The following is a 21292-nucleotide window of genomic DNA, read 5'->3' as shown; positions in this document are numbered from 1 at the left end:
TATGTTTATTTACAGGAGAATATTTTGATTTCTTTTTGGCAAATACAAATTAAGAATCCAAAAGTTATTGCATTTAAAAAAATCAAAGATTAGTTCTAATAATATAATCTGTACTATACACTCATGAGACGGGCACCTGCTGGATTGCTAAAACACCGTTTGGCAAGTACAACTGATGCTTCACCTATAGTGGCTTCTCCAAGAGGTGTACACAGCAGCATATGTGCTGTCATTGTATATCACAATTTGGTCTCACCTACAGACATCTTGTAACTGTCTGTGCTTGAAGACCTATTGTGAGCAGTGCCAACTCTTAGAGTGGGCTTTGAGTCAGCCAGTTGGTTATCTTTGATTGTCTTTCTTTTCAATCTCATTTGCTTGCTTCTCATTTAATGGCTTTCCTTTCTCTTCTTGTGTTTGTACAGCATATCTTATTTAGCATCCTGTTGATTGGATGATTTATCTCCTTCCATGACTTACATCAGGAAACTATGTTTTCTTTGAGCAATCCCTGGCAGTGCATGTGTTGTCTTCCTTTACCCCTATGTGCTGCTTCCTCCTCAAATCCTCACTCCTACGCTACCCACCTCTCCCAAATCGTCTCCAAAAGCACAACAAGAGCTATATTTTTGCTGGGGTTTGACTAAAGACCAACCTTTATCAGGTTAGCTTTGTTTATCTACTGCGTACCACATTTTGTATGAAAGCCCAGGTCTTGTAATTAGAAGGCAGTATTTATGGTGCTGGGGAAGAGACGGCCTGGTTAGAGGCAGAGAGTGTACACTGTGGGACAAAAATAAAGACGTATGTTCACAGAGGCACATGAATCTGCTTCCTGCACTGCTGCAAAGAACAAGATGGCAGGAACATTTGAGTCGTATCAAAAGCTCCAGACAGCTGCTATGTTCTGTTAAGTACCTATAACCAGTCCTTTATGTTGTTTCTTAGTTGAACTTTGTGCCACAAGCGTTTATTTTTTTTCCAGTTTCCTGTCTGAAAAAGTATTTGAAAAAAGAAACCGTGGCTTTTATAAACATTTAAAATACTGAATTCAAGGTACAGTTTCGAGATACCTTAAGTAAAGCATTCTTTTCCTCCAGTATTTTGAGTTTTTTTCGTTTGCTTTAACAAAGTATTAAAAAAAAGCTTAGGCAAAGCCAATAGCATGGTACTCTGATAACAAAAGGCGAGCTCTATTGGCTTTACCAATGCTTTTTCCTCCTAATATGTAGTCAGCAATTCATTGCTAGTGTCAACCTGAGGTCAATCAGGTGTTTGTTGCAATAGACCACTCCTAGGAAATTATCATCTCAGATCAAAGATTATAATTTTCTTCTAGAGTTTTTTCCCCAGTAAATCTTTTTAAGCTCCACGATATACAACTTCCACTTTCTACTTTTGAATTATTTTCAGTGTCGTTTTTTCTAATAGGACAGAGTTTCCTCTTTGTATACTTGAGCTAAAGCCTCTCTTTACATATTTTTCCTACAAAAATAACTTTTCAATTGCAGAAAAAGTAGTGTGTCCTGAGTAAAGGTGCAACATTTACTATACAAAACGTGTATTACACAGTTGTATCACAAAAGTATTTAATTTGATTTACGGGTTCATACATTCACATGCTATGCTTTGGTATTTCAGTTCATCCACATAAGACCCAGAACATATGTGTTTCCTATTCTCAAGACCGCGTTCCTGGATTCGCTTATGGTATGGTCTGTAATACTACTTGCAATGGACCACTTAGTTCCTAGATTACTGACCGGCGTATGGAAGAGTCAGTGGCAACATACTAGGTCACCCTCGCCAGACAGACTGTCAATTACCAGTCTAATTTCCTGAAATCGTGTGCACCAAGAAATCCTGAGTCCATGAGGTGACACTTTATTGACCTTTCTTTAGAGTGTGTGTCTATGTAAGAGATGTATTACCAACTCACAAATGTTATAGCTATTTTTTTAGGTCAGTTCAGATGCATACGTAAGCCTCTCGTGCAGGGTGAACAGGTTTCGCTTGCTATGGTGTATGAATCACCAGTACATCTTGATCACACATTTCAACAACAACATTTCTGTACTTTAGATATTACATTGAGTATTTCCACCAATGGTGACCGATATACAAATATATTTTTATTTGTTGTTTATATTGTATATGAATCCCCCAGTTCAATAAATGTACTTATTGTTTAAGAAGCCGAGGTCTGCAGCTGTTCCATTGAATGTTGCAGGGCTATCAGCAAGGAGCTCACAGAACTTTATAACCCCCTTATTGGTTTACCACACTCTAAAGACTAGCACGAACAGTGGAAGTGATATAAACTAAGCGCTTGTTCTTGGGTAATTTTCTATGGAAATATATAAAACAAAATATTTCAATGGCATGGTAAATTAAAGGTGCTAAATGTTCGACCTTTACAACTTGACTAAGGCCCATAGATCTTCACTGTCAGATTTCCATTAACAATCTCAGAGTTAAACTTGACTTTAGAGATGAAAAAAGTGCAGAGGGCTTCATTCCAACTAGAAAGATGCGTCCAGCATTGAGCTACAAGATGTTCATCCATGCCACATTTTCAGAGATATGACAATATACAATGCGTCTAGTGGGGCTAGGTGGATAGTGATAGTGGGGTTTGTTTAAAGGTAGTGACCCTTGAGGGGACTCCTTTCCATGTCAGTGGTAATTCTGAAAATCTGGCATGGATTTGGCCTTCCTGGGTGAATATTGGATACAATGGTTCAACAGTTAGAAGCAAAATGATTGGAACACTGTTCTTGTTTGTATGTACTGTTTGAGTTTCTGTCTTCTTTTCATTATTGTATTGTTTACTTTCTTCTAGATTAGAAGCTGATCAGAACTCGGGATAACATCGTGAAAAGGGTAAGCACATATCTTTCAGTGAAATGAAACAAAATCATATTGCAGCTACTAAAATTCTGATAGATGCTTTGCTCTAATTAGACATTGCAAGTTTGCGCATAGGTGGGCATGTGCATATGTTCAGTATTTGATTGCTATTTTGCTCCAGCTCTGAATCAATTACTATAATTTTATTTCTTAAACAGCCACACATTTAGAACAAGATAAAGTCTATTGAAAATGTAAACAGAAATGCCTGAGGGTGTTCTACTACAATAACCTGTGTTTCTATTGATGCCACTATTTTGACTACCAACATATAGTCAAGGTAGATAAGAATAGTAAATCTGTACTCAATAAATACATTTAATATTACAATATGTAGGTTGGCCGTGTTGTGGAGTCAATATATATGCTGGGTGATATTACTGACCTCAACATTGTGATATATAATTTTGCAAGCGCCTGTTTGGTGCCAGTTATTCTAATAACTTGGAATGTCACAGCTGCATCTAAGTGCCAGTGGAGTGTAGGATTATATCACTTTGCTAAAACGTAATGTAGAACTAAGACATGAGATTAGTTCCACTTTCTGTCTGTAAAAATGGATGTCACATGTTGTGAGGTATTTTACTGACTTTTATTTGTGTTCATAGATGTTCAATTATATAACATCAAATAGGTCACAATTGTGATCAGATTTCCTCTGAAACTCCACCTCTTTAGGATGATTGTAAAGCTAGCTTCCATGAGCTCCAGAGTACTTCTACATCTGGCAAAAAAGGATAAGAGTCTTGTAGCTGTGGTTCTAATCTCGTATATTGTTTTCAAGATGTAGGTCAAAGTTATTGTCATGCTTCTTGAGACAATGGAAAGTGATGGAAGGGAATGATTCAGCCAACTGTTGTTAACCACAACGACTTGCTTTAGGAAGTATTACATATAATTGTGCTAATAGCTTTGTGTGCGTTTACAAAAGTAGATCTCCTATGTGCAAGCAAATTAGAATTGATCCATAGTCCAGTCCAGACTGCATGATACACCTCCCCCAAAAGAGAATACCAAACAATGTCAAGATTAAATTTCATATGATTGATGGCCTTCTACAATTGTGTAGACAAAGTTTTATGTGCTTGGATGCTGCCATCTTGTGTCAGAGAGCAGTGGCGGCCCCTACGCAATGGCGGAGGAGCGTCGCCCCACTGCCTGGCTCTGAGCCAGTAAATGAAAAATAAAACAATGTCCTCGTTTCATTTCTCATTTTCCACCTCTTAGCCACCTTGCGAGGGAGGGGCGGGGCATTGGGAGGAGGAGTGCGATGTGCACTCCACTCCCTAAGTGCGCATATGTGTTTTGGTCAGCCGCCTCAGGGCGATCAAAACACACATGTGCCTTAGGTTTTCTCCAGCCCAGCTGCATTGAGCAGCCGGCCTGGAGAAACCCCATGCACTCACTGGTCTGAGCAGGGTGTCTTTCCTGCCTGCTCAAGCCAATCCTCACGCTGCTCTCACATGAGAGTAGCACAGGGATTGCAGGGAGTCCGTGACATGGTCCCAGTGCTTGCTGTGACCAGGAAGGACGAGACGGAGCGCGACGCGGGAGGCAGCTCCAGGTATGTTTTTATTTTAAATTATTTTTTCATTATAACTCCCCACGCACTCCCTCTCCTGCGCTCCCACCACCCGCCTCACCACCTCTTTATTGCGGCGGCCGCTACTGTCAGGGAGGCAGCATTCCTACATCAGAAGAGCGGTCTTCAAGTGCTTGGGGGATGCTGTTATGAATTTCCAGGATTTTATGCAATGTGCCTGGGTACTGTCAACAATAGGCGGGTTAATCCTCAGCCCCCATAATCCCTGATGTTCTCTTTATTTCATGTTTTTGAGCTCTGATGTGATAAGCTAGGAGCCCTGTGTAGTATTTTCCAATCTAGGTGACTGGGATAGAGAGAAACAAGCTTCTCACATTTGTGTCCCTGTCCTCTTCCTACCTTCATGGGCAGGAGGCATTTTGGAGATGTTTGGCTCCAGCAGGGTAAGAATAGAGAACATGGACTTGTCATTCTCTCCCTCTGTCTTCTTCTGACTGCTGCTGCACTATGCCATTTTTCCTTGAGTTATGTTATGTTACTGGGTATTTTCGCGTTCGCAAAATACGTGGCCTTGTGGGTCTTTGTACAGACCATGGGCTGCGATTGTGATTCTTCCAGTTGTTATTTTCACTGTGAAATTCCTACCTGAATTACAGTTGATATGATATGGGTGCCTTAGAGGGTGTGTTGTAAAGTACCATAGTCGAAAGAAGGGTTAATGCCCCATGTCCTTCCCCATAGATTTCTGCTTTGGGACCAAGGGAGTTCCAACCATTATTTTATATAGTATTCCTTTATTGGCCTTGTACCTGATCTGTAACAGCTATGCTATATTACCAGGTTTATCTTTGGCATGTTCACATGTGATTATTAATTAAAGTTATTTATTTATTAGGGCTTTTGAATAGTAATAAAGAAACCTTCAACTAGCAAGTTAGCTTAACTTGTTGGTGTTTGCTTGTGACACCTCAATGGGTTCAGATGGCAACTGACATTTACTGACCTGTGCCCATTGTCCATTGTTGAAGGAACTCCACAGCTTTCTACATTTTGCTAAAAGAGGCTTATGTAGTAGAAGTGGCTTTGAATTATTTCATTCAATGACAAGAATAAGCGGCTAACTTTTTTTATGATTTTATCTATTTTATTTGTGTGGACAAGTTGCTGCACTGTGCCACCTTGGGAGAGCAGAAGCGCCACATCTTCAATAAATGCCAACGCAGGTACCCTTGCACCATAGCGCAATGGTGTCTGCATTATGGTCAGGATGGTGAGGATTGTTTTGTACCCTTTGAGGCTTTTTTCTCTGTGTATGTGTGCTGGACAATGCAGCATACGTGGACGTAGGAAATAATAAAAAGGTATTTCTCCCCTTGATACACCAGCCTCAAGTAGGCATCAGATTTTGACGAAAGTCCATGTCTACAAGTTTTTGTAGATATGATTTTGCGCCAAAAACCAAGGGTGGATGCATGGGAATGCCCATGCACCACCCATGGAAGGCCTCCCTTGCGCAACGTAATGCAAGCCAGCTCGTTGCACTGCATGAATTAGTTTTTTACATAGCAACACAAATCAGCATTTGCATTGCTTTGTACAATTCCTACAAATATTTTGCATTGGGCATGCATGAAAAAAGTCATGCAAACACAAAATCTTTCTTAGTCCGGCCCTTATTTATCTAAGTAAAATCAAAAGTAGGCCACATTTAAACACTGGGGCATTTTTTTTATTTTAATAGACAAGCTGTGTAGGTGCACAGTAAAACAACACTAAACATGCTCATTACATAGGCCATCACAACTCTGGTGGCCTAGTGGACTAGAGCCATTTCGTCTCCCCTGAGGGGTGCAACTTTGCCCTCCTTAGGGGCACAATCACATTTCCCCAGGGGAAAAGATACTATAAATATTTATGCTTCTGGGGAGGGGGGTTAGGGAGGGGGTGGTTGGCCTATTTCTCAGGGGGGGGGGGGGCGACCCCCCCAAAAAGACAACTAAAGCCACCATAAGACAATTATGGCCACCATGCCAATTATTACGTCCCCAGGGGTGGAAGACCTTTTAACAGGGGGGCTGACCTCAAAAACAAAAAGATAATCCCAGGTGTCTAGTGGTTCCTGTTTATGGACTGTGGTGTGTCTGCAATTCATGAGCAGGAACTGTTTGAGGGAGACATTGCTGGAAAGGGGAGATTCTCCTCTAAAATACCTGCATTCTCATGGAGTGCTTAATGAAAAAGAAAGAAATAGTCCTCTAAAAGTGAACAGTAAAAGGCTACAAGTCAGCCAGTCAAAAGAATGGCAAAGTGGCTGTGCTCCAGGGGATGGACACACATAAAAAGAGGTAGGCAAGCCATTGAATAAGATGCAAGCAAATGAAAGTAATAGTAAAACCACCCAATGGTAAGCAACAGGTGGCCCCTAAGTCCACTGTAAATTTTTATTATAGTCCGCATTGGCTTTCACGTACAGACACCTAACAGCTAATAGGCAGGTGAGACCTAAAAAGGAAGAATTCCAGGGTGATCTATGTGTACCCTACAATTTTTGTAGATTCATAATTTTTTAAATTTTTTAAAGTTCCCGGCAAATACCTGGGTAGATTCTGACTTCCTTAGTTTCTGTAGCATACGCCTGTTAGCTCCCAGACTACATTGGTAGATAGTCTGCTAACCAGCTGATTCTTAAGCATAAAGTTGCACCTATATTATTTTGTATTTTTTCTGCACATGGAAATCATGTTTTCACGTGAAGAAATCCCTTTCCCTATTCCTCTTGAATTAAGCATAAATAAACCAATTGTTTTTCTTTTTGTGTAATGTGTAATGAAAATATGGTACTAAGGTTTCCTGATACACACAGCACAGATATAGCTTGAGCAGCAGTAGTGCAATAATCCATAATACACTAAACAGGTACAACACAAGCAGCAATACACGCTTCTCATTTCATACTTCACACAAGAAGTACATATTACATGAGCAGCTGAGCAAGCTTCAATCACATACACAGAACACTTTGAGCACAGGCAGCAGCAGTGAAATTTCCCTTGTTCAAATAGAACGGGGTCGCCAACCTTTTCTGTAGTGAGAGCTACTTTTGATCAGTGAAAATCATCGTAAGCTACTGAAGGCTTAATAACTTGTGCATCGGTACCAGATGCTCCCATGCCCAGCTTAATCGACTTTAAGCCTAATGTCCATAGTGCCAGATGCTATGGTTTGAACAAAATACTTTGACTAGGCGTACTATGACAGGGCTGCCATGTGTGGCAATGAGAGCGTGGTCTTTGGGGATGTATGAACATGTGTGCGTATGAGTGAGATATATGTGTAAGGGTGATGGAGAGACTGTCCTAGGTACTTGTGGCACAGGACATACCTTTATCCATATGTGGCCCGTTTACATGTATAACACAAATGGCAGAAATTTGAAGTGCAGAAAAATGTTCTGCAAAAATGTCCAGAATAATGGACATATTTCTGCACTTTAAATTTCTCCAACTTAAAATAATGGCTGTATTTTTCACTTATAAACGTGGCACTGTATTAAAAAAACTTAAACTGAAGAGTTACCTTTTTGTCTATGGATTCCACAAAACTCACTATTTAAATTTTCTCCCATTTCCACATGTCACATTTACAACACCAAGCATCTTGCTCTCAGGCGCATGTGGACATGGTGCCATATTTATAACAGAGAAGTACATTTGTTTAAATGGTGGAGATTTTAATTGAATGAACATAAAACATTAAGGCATATTTGGCTTAACTGTAAGTGGAGAAAGACATTAATACTTAGGGGCCGATTTGGATGTTGGTGGGAAAGCCTCTGACTGCAGGTAGGAGGCTTTCCGACCGACAGCCGCGGTTTGAATTCCTACCGCTGTATTATGAATACTGCAGTCAGAATTCAAACCAGCCGGTAATTTTTGCTGGATTCCGACAGGCTTAAGGAGCCTGTCGGCCAGTTGGAGACCAGACTGTAAGCCCTATGAACGGCATTTCTGCCATAGGGATTACGATGTCAGTTTCCGACAAACTTTCCATGTCGGGATTTCCGACATGAAAAGCCTGTCGGAAAGCGACATTGAGGGCCCCTAGCAGGGCCCCCGTCACCCTGTGGCTTCCGGTTGGGGGCCGAGGAGGCACCTATGGTGCAATGTGGCAGGCACCTCAAGATTCCTGCCACATGGTGCAGAGATGAACAGATCCTCCCATTTGACTATGGGAGCTCCCATAGACAAACGGGAATATGCGAACACACCATGTGTGGTTGCGCTCACATTGTAATTGCGGTTTCAGGACTGCTGACCGGTGGGTCCTGAGACAGCGACGGTATCGGTCGGAGGCAACTCCGACTGACATCGTAATGAGGTCCTTAATGTTTCATGCAAAAGTTTTCTTCACTTTAAATTTCTTCTTTTTGAAAAAAAGCACTATTTTCAGTTATAAATTTGGAACAGTGTATAATGGCCACTGGGAGCATAAGGCCTGCTGCTTGTAAACGTGACACTTTTAAATGGGAGAAAATTTAAATGAAAAGTTAATGGTCAAGGTAACTTTTCAGTTTAATTTTCTTCCATTAAGAAACGTTCAGAAACGTCAATTTATTATTATGGTCCAGAAAAGGACTTTTATTTTATAGTTAAATACTTCAGTTCTTCACCTCTGTGACCCAGCCTGGCCCATAAATCTTACTGAGCACAGTTCATTATCAGGCTCTGCTATCTGCAGCCTAATGATAATAATGTAAATAAACACAGCCTTCCCTTAATGTTAAAAGAAAATTATGACCCTGTGCTTGCTTAAAAATGAACTAAAGGATGCCAGCTACTTTAAAGGTGTGTGGGAGCTACTGGTAGCTTGCAATTGATTGGTTCTAGACACTTGAAATAGAATATTCATAACACCAGCACAAGCAATGCAAACTTTTCTTGTCAATGCACATGTTGAGTTCTTATGTTGGATGACATAATAATATGAGAAAGCTGCAGAAAGAGCTAAAGGAATGCTGGGGTGCAAATTGATAGAAGAATTGGAAGAGGGGGGTGGTACCACAACAGTAGAGTGAATACTTAATGGCTGAGACATCATGTAGAATACAGTGTTTTGTTTTCATTATCCCACGTGGACTAATTGTAGCACTTTTAGGTGCAATATTTGACATATTGTCCTTTGTTCTGGAGCCCAGACCTGGAGTGTTGTGTCCAGTTAATAGGTCTTATTTGAGGTATTGTGTCTAGTTCTGGAGGCCACCTCTTGGGTACTTTGTCTGTTTCCGAAGACAGTAGCTAGAGAGAGATGTTCAGTTTTGAAGTTCTTTCCTGGCATATTGTGTCATATTCTGTGGACCACCACTGGCATATTTTGCCCAATTCTGGAGAATATATTTGGAATGATATCTCCATTTCTGGATACCACATCTAGAGTGTTGTATCTATCCATGTTGCCCTAACCTGTAGTACTGTGTCCACTTTCTGGAGACACAGACTGAAGCATTAATGCTCCTGAGGATTTAAGGTGTGATGAGAAAAAGAGATCCAAGCATATGAAATAGTGTTCTTACAAAAGAGATGTAGTCTTATATTAAAATCACACATATTTGTTGTGTTTAGTATTGTTTATATCCGCTTTTTCATAGGTCCATACCAGCCTCCAATTTATCAGCTTAACTATTGTAGCTATTGACTAGAGAAGTCTTATGCCAACTGCTAATCTGAAGATTGTTCCAAATGGTTCTACACAAGGGTGCCTGTTTCATAACTTAATGATGATCCTATTATATTCCCCGTCCTCCGAATTATCATTCATCATTCCATATTTTGGAATTTAATGGTATTAAGTGAGTAAACTTGTGAAGAAACTTTTAGACAATAGTAACTTTGAACACATGCATAAAAGTCAAATAATAGGCTGAACCACTAATGCATAACATCCTGAATCTCTAAACATTAGCAGGCATGGGCATGCATGGATAAAGTGTGTAGAGGGGAAAGTTGGGGTAAGAAGTAGTGAGGCAGAGGTGAGAAGAGGATAGGGTGAAGTCAAGAGTGAGCTGTGGTGAGTTTGAGTGTGATGAGGCTCAATGTGAGCGTGAATATGAATATGAGGTGTTGTGAAGGTCAGGTTAAGATGAGAGTGAGGATAGGTTATTTTATGACAAGTTAGGTTGAGGTGAAAAGGGGCTATGCTGAAGTTGAGGTGAGCTTCAAGTTGTTTTGCTGTGCGATAGTCTTGGGTTGAGGTTAAGGGAGAGGTTTCAAGATAGATTTGAGGTTAGGGTGAGAAGAGGTTGAGGTGATATTTGATTTAGGTGAGCTTACTGTTAGGAGGTGTGAGTTGGGGTGACTTTAAGAGAGAACATAAATTGAAGTGAGGTCGATTTCTTGAAACAAATGGCTAAGATGAAGTTGATTCTGAGTGTGGCGTTAGGCTAGTTGAGGTTGAGGTAAGTTGAGTTTGAAGTGGGTGGAGGTGAGGTAGGTTTAGGTTGAGTTTGAGGTTAAGAGGGTTGGGATTGAGATGAAGAATTGAGGCTGAGTTGAAGATGGGGTGTTGGTGAGATTGAATTGAGATGAGGGTGAGATTTAGATCAGGTAATATTAAGTTGAGGTTGATGTGAGATAAAAGGCTGAACTTGTGGTTAAAAGTAAGTTGAGGATGATCTGTGCTGTGTTTGGGTTGAAGAGAGGGTGAAGTGATCTAGGGGTCAGGTACAGATGAGAGTAAGTTGAAATAAATGTAAGGTGAGAATGAAGTGACGATACAGTGAGGTTGAGAACAGGGTGATACTGTGCTCAGATGAGGAAGGGGAATATGCTGAGGTATCACTGAAGTGAGCTTAGGGTGATGTCGAGGAGAAGTTGCGATGAGGGTTAGGTGAATTGGAGAAAGAAGAAGCGCGTTGGTAGAAAAGTCTCCTATAACGGTTGAGGTGGGATTCAGGTCAGTTTGAGGTTATGGTTGCCTTGATGTGATGTGAAATGTTGATATGAGTTTCAGTGAGGCGGAACAGAAGTTGAGAAAAGGTTGAGGTAAAAATGAGATGAGCTTCAATGTGATTGGTCTGAGTTGAGGTGCTGTGAGGAGGAGGAGGTGATGTTCAGGTCGAGGTCAATAGTGTTGAGAAGTGATTGAGTTATGATTGAAGTGGTGACGTTGACGGTGAAGTGAGGTGAGGTGAGGTAAGTTTACGTTGAATTTGAAAGAAAGGCGGCATATTACTAGAACAGCCTCGGTAAGGGGTGGAGGCAAGGTGAGGGACTGAAGTTGGTATTAAGGTTGAGGATGTGGTGAAGTTTTGCCATTGTAGTGAGACTGACCCAGGCTTAGGGTGATATGTGGTTGAAGTGATATAAAGCTGAGTAGTGTTTGATACAGGGAGGCTAGGCTGTAGTGAAAAGTGGGTAATGTTGAGGGGAATGTGTGGTGAGGTTGAATTAATGTGCAGAATATGTTTAGTCGCGGTTAAAAGTATTTGAGAGAGAAGCAGACTAGTGGAAAGTCTCTGGGATGATGTATTGAATCACACCTTCCTATCTTCCTTACGCTAGGATGGTCACATCCCTTTCGATACACTCACAAATTCTGCCTACAGGTGTTGTACTCCACTGTATTAGAAGTACGATGCACGATGAGATGATTTCTAACAAAAACTGGGGGACTAGAATTTTAAGTCATCCTGGAGGAGTTCAAACAATGGGGCAATCTTGGATTGCAATGTATGTCATTTTGGGTGTGGCCCTTTATATGGTATTGGTTTATTTTTCATCAGTGAAAATACATTGATCTCGAAGTGGGGAATGGAGCCGCTTGTGCTAGTGTGTACACATTGCTCTTCTCATTTGGAGATTTCAAGCATCTCTCCAGGCTACACATTTCTAATAGTCATTGACAAAAAAGAAGAGATAGATAGTGCCATTCCCAATTTTACATTGTGCAAGAACCAAAGCACCTCATTTGCAAAGATGTAAATGTTAACACGCATGCAAAGCAATTAAAGAAATTATTTGCACAGCAAGGAAATAAGCAGCTCCCCATGAGTCGTGGATATTTATTTGAAAGTCAGTTCAGTATTTTACCCCGAGTGGTGTCATAATGCAGTTATGGCCAAAAATAAAAATTACAATATTTAGAGCAACTTCTTTTCATGTCTCTGAACGTTTCTATCCTGCTTGCACCACTTATGTCTAACTGTACTGTATCACATGGTAGTTGCATCTGTATAGTATAGTATAGTGTGAGTTTAAAGTATGCCCTATGTGGGCCGTGTGTATTATTGGTAGGTACATCTACATAGTACTTCTGACTCCTGGCCAGGCACCAAAAGCACTTTTGGAGGAAGGGTAGCCCGCTACTCCTCTGCGCTTGGTTGATAAAATGTGAGTTTAAAGTATGCCCTGTGTGGGACGTGTGTTGATGTTGAAGTGGAGCAAAGACGAGTGAGAGATTGGATAAGTTACCGTCTCAAAGGATACCTGTAGGATGGTTGCAAGAGATTTGACTTTAAAGTTTTTCGGTGTCCAGCATGATTATCAAAGGGTTTACTGTTATTGTGTTGCCTCAGTTGTGTAGATGCATGCACGTGTGAAGTGTAGGGGGCAAGGAGTGAGAGATGACGTTTCATTAGCTCATTACTACCATTCTTGTGTGGATGATGTTTTGAGATGCATGCAGAATCAAGCTGTCTGAGGGGCAAATCCAGGTTTTTCTGATTTTCTAAATTGCCAATGTTTTTGGTTGTTTTTACTCTTTGCTGGGAGGGAAGGTTAGAATTTTGCAGCTCGGATGCAGAAAAAGGTTCCACCAAAGAGTAATGTCTGTCAGTTACTTGAAGTAGGCATATGTAGTGCAATGTCCGAGGATGCCCAAAAGTTAAGACTTTATGGGTGTTCATCGCATTGTCATAGCCACCTACCATGTCACCTCCATGAAAACACTTACGTTTCCACCTGCGAACCACAATTATTACTGCTGAAATTCAAGCAAACTGGTAGATTTTCCACATTACTAAGTTCCATCTCCACCCATAAACAATCATCAATTTCTGATTCCATGAATAATGATCAGTAATTTGTGAGAACAGATGCGACCTGTGGTGCATGTACAAATGTGAAAACATTTTCAATACCAGTCCTCACATGCCTTTTCCAACTGGGCTCCTGTTTAACATCATTTTCTCCTCTCCCACCCTTCACCGTGCACCCCAAACCTCCCATTACTTCTCTCCCCTTTGTAGGTCTAGCATGGGCAGATCATGCGCTTTCTACAAGGCATGCTGTATTCGAGTATGGAATTGTAGCTCCGCCCATATTTTTAATTGGCTTGTGTCATTGTCCTTTGTAAATGCTAGCTTCTGATTCGTTAATAGGCTTGTTGGTCCCACCTTCGTACCGCCTTGCCATCATTTGTAACCTCCTATGGGGACTGCCCCTTTTACTTCTGTTGTTACACGGTATGTCTTAGTTAGTCTGTAAGCACTTTTTTCTTTAATGAATCTTTCCTACTGCAGGCACGAAATGCTTTCCCTCAACATTCAGCGCACCATGCCCGCTTTCACAAACAGCCAGGGACAATGGCGGCCGCTTATTTGAAATGAAATAGGTCTAGCATTTACAAGAGTTTCAGCTATTGGTATTGTAAATGACAATGCCTTTTATTTCTGTGTTAATTATCAAAACAGATAAATAAAAGGCATTGTCATTTAAAACCCTCGCAAATGTGAGACCGATTGCATTGCAAATCCTTGTTTCAATTTCTGCTGTTGAAAAGCAGCAGAGAGAACAATCATTTCTGGGATAGAGCCCCTTCTGTCATTTTCTATTAAGCTGAGTCCTTCAGCACAGCATCAATCTATTTTAGGAAATTAATTCTCAATGATGTATTGGCGCATACACAACAACACCCTGGTGGATTAACCAACATTCAGACGGAAGATATTCGTACCAGCAGCTAATGAAATACCTGATGTACCTGGCTTTACAGAAAGGGAAGGCTGCAGTTAATGAGTGTCACAGCTAGGGATGGATCACAAAGCCCCAACCTGTACAGGACAGTAATGTAAACATGATGGTTCCTTCCTTTCTCACTTGTAGTGTTGTGTAGTTACAATCTATGGTGAGTGACTGCCTTTTACTCATCAGAAATTCAATAGCTTAAGCAGGCAACGTCTTTTGCCCTTTTCACTGAGCCCTTCTTCGATGAGATTACAACTTAGATTTTGTCGGCACCAACAAGCCAAGTGCATGCCAAGATTAAACCAGGTTCCTGAGTTATTTGCACTACTGTTATCAGTCCTTAGATAATAAGTCAAAAGAAAAAATAACTGTGTAGGTCCCCGCACTTTTCAGAGGATCCCATTACCTATGCTGCCAAATGCTTGGGTTGCCTGATACTAAGGCTTCCTAGTTTTGTTTTCACCTTATGACCCCTTTTTCCACCACTCTACACTTCTTATCTCACGTTCTTTTTGATTCCTACTTTCGATCTTTGTTACTGTTTAATGATCTACTCCTCCTATCTTTTCTGCGGTTTATTTTTGGTCAAACTCTAATGGTGAACAATAAGACCAGATCCCCAGCGAGTACTAGCACCAACCATGTGCGACCTACCAGACAGTGCCTGTTCACTTCCTATGGGATAGTATAAATCTTTACAAATTTGAAATCCAATGTTTAATCCGCCCATCACAGCGTAGGTAATGTGAGAACAAGCAATAATAAGAGTACCACACCCTCCCAGGAAACTTATCAACCCTGGATAGACATTTCTCGCCACTCTTTGGTGTAGACAGTTCAGCTTTTCAAAGCTCCAACTGTATGATTTGGGTAATGTCTGAGCATCACTTTAGCCACCGTCCGCACATTATTATTCTCTGACCACACTACTCTGCCCTCCTTAGCTGTCACACCATTCAACTCACTATAGCAGTATAATTTCAAAGCGGCATACTTGCATTGTCTGATAATCCCTTATGTAGGAGAGTGGAATCTGACTAATGGTTGCCCCCAACTTTTTGCCTGGTATGTAAGTGGTTTTTGACTAGTCTGGCTGGGATCCTGCTATCCAGGACCCCAGCCAATCTGCTTTCTCCCTAAAACTGATGTAAAGTACTCTAGGTACAAACCTAATTGGATGCTGGGCATACCCTACCAGTCCCTTGTAGATGGTACCCTAGGTACCCAGGGCATGGGTCCCCCAGTAGGCCTACCAGGGCTGCAGCACTTATTGTGCCACCCTGGGACAGCCACACAAACTGACACCACCAGACCACTACTGTAGTGTGGGTAAGGTGGTGCTAGCACCCCTTACAGGGATGTAGGTACCCTATATCCCACACCCTTACAACACATATACTCTCATAGGTCACCCCTATGGCAGGCCCTGGTAATCTTACAGGGCTGGGTGCTGAGGTATGTGTGAGGGGGGACCCCTACGCAAGTAGGACCTCTCTGCAACCTTCGTAAAATCGTTACTGGGTTGTTTGTAGTGTAGCCATACCATATACTCTTAACCGCATTATAAGTTATTGCGTCATCGCTGTAACTTGGGAATGGCTACACAGAACCATATCGTGTTTGGTGTCAAACATGACGGAATCATACCCCCAGTCCAGCCATGGGCATGAGGGTACGATTCCCCCTTGCTTGGAGGGTGATATGGGAAAAGTGGTAGAATTTAGACACCAATTTAAAAGTGCACATGTACCACAAAATGGCTACTGTCCGCCACCTACACGACTCTGGCTGGCTGTTGCTGGGGAAAACCCCAGCCTCGCCATCTGGACAATAGGGCTCCTGTGGCAGGGAGGTGCCAGCACCTCCCCAGACAGGATATGTGGATTGGAACAGGGTGGGTGCACCAAATGTCCATTCAGAGTTGCACGTAGGCAGCTGCAGAGCCCCAATTCTGCATACACCGCCTGGAACCGGTTCAGGGGCATCCTGCCCCTCGCCCAGGCGGGAAACACACAAAGGGGAGTGGGTGTAGCCACCCTTTCCCGCCTCTACTCTGATTGGTAGGCTCTATTTGGAACCATCCCCTAATCTTGGGGATATATGGGAATAACTTTGCCCTAGAGCCTTAGATTCGTCCAGAACTTTACAGAACTGACCTTCGACGAGCTGCTGCCCAGCTGACTGAAGAAATCTCCCTTGGGATAAAGGAGTTATCCCCCTACTTGGCAGGCACCTAAAAGACTGCAAGATACCCGGTTGGAACTTCGCTGCTCTCACAAACTTTGACGCCTTCCATCAACCTTGAGGTGGGTCTCCAGTGCATCCCAGAGTCCTGTGAGCGTGCCCAGCAAGTCTGAACACCGTGGACCACGTGGGTGCCGAGATCCCTGCATACCCCGAGACCCCAGCCACCTCTTGCATAGCACATGACCCCGACCAGTGGGGAAGTTGTGCTTTGGCCCATTTCTGAGCCAACCTTTAAGCAGCATCCGTGCCAAAGCTCAGCTCCCTAGTCCGCTCCGGTGGCCCGTGGGAGCCCTTTTACGCACTCCATTTTGCTGCCTTCTGCGGTCCCTTGTCTCTCGACTTGTGGGCCCTGACGGAGGACAATCTACTTTTCCAAGAGTTCCCCTGATTGCTCCAGGCCTGCTCTACGCTCCCTGCAAAGGAGAGCACCCTCAGACCTCGTGGGTCTGCACCAGCAGCTGCTTTGTACATCTTGCGTGGGTTGCGGTTGCCAATGCTTAGTGGATCCAATAGGGACACTAACACCGCAGCAACCCTCATCCGACGTGGGACAGTCGACCTCCAGAAGCTGGCCTTCCTTGAAGCCTCCCGGAGCCCGTGACTGCAGAGCCCAGCTGTACCTTTCTCACCTGAAGCACCCGACATCCACGAGCTCCTTCCTGTGAGCTCCCTGGTCACTGTGCCGTGACCCAGACTCTGTCCCCTCTGCTTTCAGGTCCGTCTCTACATTTCCTACATCTTCAATCTTCACGACTTCAGCGACGCTTTCAGCTAGCAGCAGTTTGGACTACTTTTCCATTGAAAATCAGCCCGCGACCCGACACCAGAATCAACCTATGCACCCGGCTTCCCTGGGGCAGGTAACAGTGGTACTTCGGTACTTCCGTGGTGGTGGGCTCTCCAAAGCCTTAAGTCTCAAGTCTTAACTTTGTACTACTGCTAGAAGTGTCCTTTAACTTTAAATATTCAACCGCGACATTCTCCATAGGCTAACATTGAGATCCCGACAGCAGCTTCTCGCACTGCACACGCCTCCCGTGGGTCCCCTTCCTCATAACTGTGGGTGGATTCTGAAGGGGCAAGCGATCCTGAATGCCCTAGGCATTGCCTGTAGAATTGTCGTGGTTCTTATACCACTATTTTAGTATATGGTTTGGTCCCCCCCCCGGGGCCCATTGATTTCTGTGCTATTTATTGTGTTTATAAATGCTTGTTTGAAGTGTAACTTTTAAGAAAAAAAGGGTACAAAGTTCCTCAGGTCAGTAAAAGTAGTGATTTCAGCAAATAATGTCGTATGTCATGGAAACAAGGGGGGAGACCCTTTAGTTGGAACTAGGGCCCTCACACACCCAGCAAGCTAGGTGTCATGCTTCATCATTTGAGCCTGCCCCTCGTCAGGTCGGCGCTGCAATTCCTGACGGGCTCCCAATACTGGGGCTCTTTGGCGGGGATCTTCTGTTCCTGCCGAAGGGTGCTGTGGGGGTAAGGGGCCCTAGAATGTGTAGATGTAGTGTAAGGATAAAATAGGTACTGTTAGTCCACAAAAAGTGTATTTAATAGAGTGGTAAACAGCCTAGTTAAAAGGAAAGTGAGGTGGGGATAGCTACTAGTGATTATGACGCTAGTTGTGTATGCCCTACTCTCAAAAGGATCAACATGTTTCTTGCCTTTAAAGCCAGTAATTGGTCACGGCAATTCGTCAGGATCAGGAAAACATAAACTATCTACAACAAGGTATGTGTGTTTTACATACCCGAGAGGTGCTCTGGAGTCACCTATGGAAAGATTGGAGACAGAAAACACATGACACTATACTGTAAGGATAAACAATACATACATAACATATTGTGCTGAAATCATCGAGATTCTCATGGGGTGAAGCTCCCATGGCGGGTACTGGAGGGTCTCAAAGGACGGGATAAATAAAGAGACAGGACTGGGTGCGGAGACAGAGTGGAGGTGGAAAACTCACCTCTTGCGTTAGCAAGGCAATCTTGCAGCAGTCTCCGGCGGGTAAAAAGGACTCCTAACGTGGGTCCTGGAGTAAAAAACCGGGAAGAGCGAATAAGAAATCCAAACCAAACAGGGACAACATCTAAAATGGCATAGTCATCCCGGCAATCCATGTGGTAAGTGAAGTGTTGGAGGGTAATGACAGCCTTGAGTTTCAAAAGATGCTAACATGAGCGATTAAGTGTGCAGCCATGCTGGCCCTCATGCTCAGGGGCCAAGGTGTGCCGCCGCCCAACAGCGGTCAATGAGGTCAGTAACGGGTTGTCACGGACAGCTCAAGAGCAAAGTGGCCGCCATCGCCCCTGGTAGCGGATGGGTCAGAGCAGGACGTTCTCGCTCAAGCTGCCAATGAAGTCATGGAGGCGTCATGAACCCCCTGAAAAATACCCAAACTCACCTTATGGAAGACGGCGCAGTGGAACCCTGATGCACTCACCTGCGTCTAGAGACGCGTGGGATGGAAGACCTACCCCTACCGCCGGACCTGGGATGGGTTCCGAATAGTGCCGGTCTTGGCCAGATATGGAAATCAGGAAGTGCGGATTGTGTCACATGGCCAATGGAGTCTCAAGCCCATTGGTCGGGGAATGGATGACGGGGCGGCCATGTTGGAACAGGTAGAGAGAATGGCCATCCAGATCCGGTTTGATTCAGGAAGTGAAACTACGTGGGTAGGTGTGCTCACACAATAGGTTGCCAGAGCGGTAGTATCAATCCCATTGGTTGGGGATAAAGGGGCAGCCATGTTGGAGCAGGTTGTGTGGAAAAACTATCGAAATATGGTCTGAATCAGGAAATGATTATTCGTGGGTAAATGTACTCACAGAATAGGTTACCATAGCGATATGAATTGAAGCAAGGCAAGGGGTGAGTGGCCAGACTAAATGCCACAGACAAAATAAAAAAAAAAATTTATTATTAAAAAAAGGGGATAGTGATGGGGTTCGCGGGGGCCGTGATGAAGTATCAATGTCCCACAAAAATATACGGGGGTGTAACCCGTGGATGGGGGTCTAAAAACAGGGCGGCAACTATCCGCATGAGGGACAACACACTAAAACCACACAGAGGGAGGCACATACAAAACGAAAAAGAAGTAAGATACCAGTGTAGTGTATCTATTTTAATGCAGTGGAAAAGAGATCTAGATGGTTCGTGATCTATTAAAAGGTGTATTCTCAGTTAACAACACTGCTAAGGAATTGAGGTTCGCACCCGAGTTAGCAGGTTTGGCCAAGGTGGTCGTGGGCGTAACAGGGACACGTAGTGTATTAAGGAAGGGTCACGGGTCCTACCAAGGAGCATGTTTACCTAATGAGTGTGGACCATGGGATGTCGTCATTCAGACCAGTCAGGTGTGAAGATATTCTAAGGACCCATCTTTGCTCCAATTTAAACAATGCATTTTGGGACATCTGAGGGTGTGCTTCTAGGACCACCCAGTTGATGGAGTCTGTCTGGTGTTGCATCGTTTTAAAATGGGTGTAGAGTTTGGTGGTCACTTTCTGACATCGAATGTTACTCTTATGTTCCATAATCCTGGTCTTCACCATGCGGGTCGTCATGCCCACGTACACCAAATCACACGGACACCTGATCATATATATGCAGTTCTTAGTGTTGCAATTCGTGTGTCTGTTTAGTGTCCAGTGGAAGTTATTCTTAAAAGTTATGTCCTTGTAGGTGTTAGTCAGTTTACACACTACACATGAACCGCATGGGAAATGGCCCTTAACCGGTGGTAGCTCCCATATCGTCCTTTGTGGACCAATGGTGTGCAGTCTGGGTCTAGTGTGGACAAGTAAGTCTTTGATGTTTCGTGTGCGTCTGTAGGCAAATCTGGGTTTGGGTATGTTAAGATTCCCCTTGTCTAGAATACCCCAGTTGTTCAAAATGATCTTTCTGATCCTACTTGAATCAGATGTAAAGGACGTGACACAAGTCAAAATATCGGTGTCGGGTTTGGTGTGTGTTACCAGTAGTGTCTCCCGTGGGTTATTCCTGGCTCTTTTCAGGGAGTTTCCGACACACCTAGGTGGGTAACCCCTAGCCCGCAAATTGGATGCTAATAACTTAGCTTCTGAGTTGTAGTCTGTTAACTGAGTACAATTACGTCTAATGCGTAGGAATTGCCCGAAGGGCAGGTTGTCCCTCAGTGCTTTAGGGTGGTGGCTATCATAACGTAAAAGACTATTGCGGTCAGTGGGTTTCTTGTACAGTGTGGTGGTTAGGGTGCCTTCAAAAAGAGTGATGTTCAGGTCCAGGAATGGTACCGAATGTTCTGATATAGTGTGAGAGAACTTCAGGAACTCGTTCTGCTCATTAATCCACTGTATGAAATTCATACACTCAGTATGTGTGCCATGCCAAAAGACGAGTATATCGTCTATAAATCGTTTCCAAAGGGTGATGTTCTCATGGAAAGGGTTAGATGTACGAGAGATCACGTTCTTCTCGAAATCAGCCATATAGAGGCACGCTACACTGGGAGCAAAGGTACTACCCATAGATGTGCCTTGGCTCTGGTGGTATAGTTGTTTGTTAAATTCAAAGAAGTTTTCAGTGTGAGCCAAGGTAGCACAATCAATGATAAAGGTGACTGGTGTGGGTGACGACCAGT

The 21292-nt window shown here is 43.2% G+C and overlaps 1 protein-coding gene across 2 annotated transcripts in view; it reads left to right on the top strand.

The window, feature by feature from the left end:
- Positions 1-21292, top strand: part of LOC146822636 (uncharacterized) — a 356417-nt gene that overhangs the window by 132392 nt on the left and 202733 nt on the right. For both annotated transcript variants that reach the window (XM_085606820.1, XM_085606819.1), the window contains one exon: positions 2843-2883. The gene's annotated coding sequence lies outside the window, so the exon portion shown is untranslated. The remainder of the gene's footprint in view (positions 1-2842; positions 2884-21292) is intronic.

The sequence above is a fragment of the Triturus cristatus genome, chromosome 5_2 (assembly GCF_964204655.1).
Source record: "Triturus cristatus chromosome 5_2, aTriCri1.1, whole genome shotgun sequence".
Taxonomy (NCBI): domain Eukaryota; kingdom Metazoa; phylum Chordata; class Amphibia; order Caudata; family Salamandridae; genus Triturus; species Triturus cristatus.
Note: the sequence above shows the minus strand (reverse complement) of the source record. Positions and strands in the feature narration are given on the sequence as shown.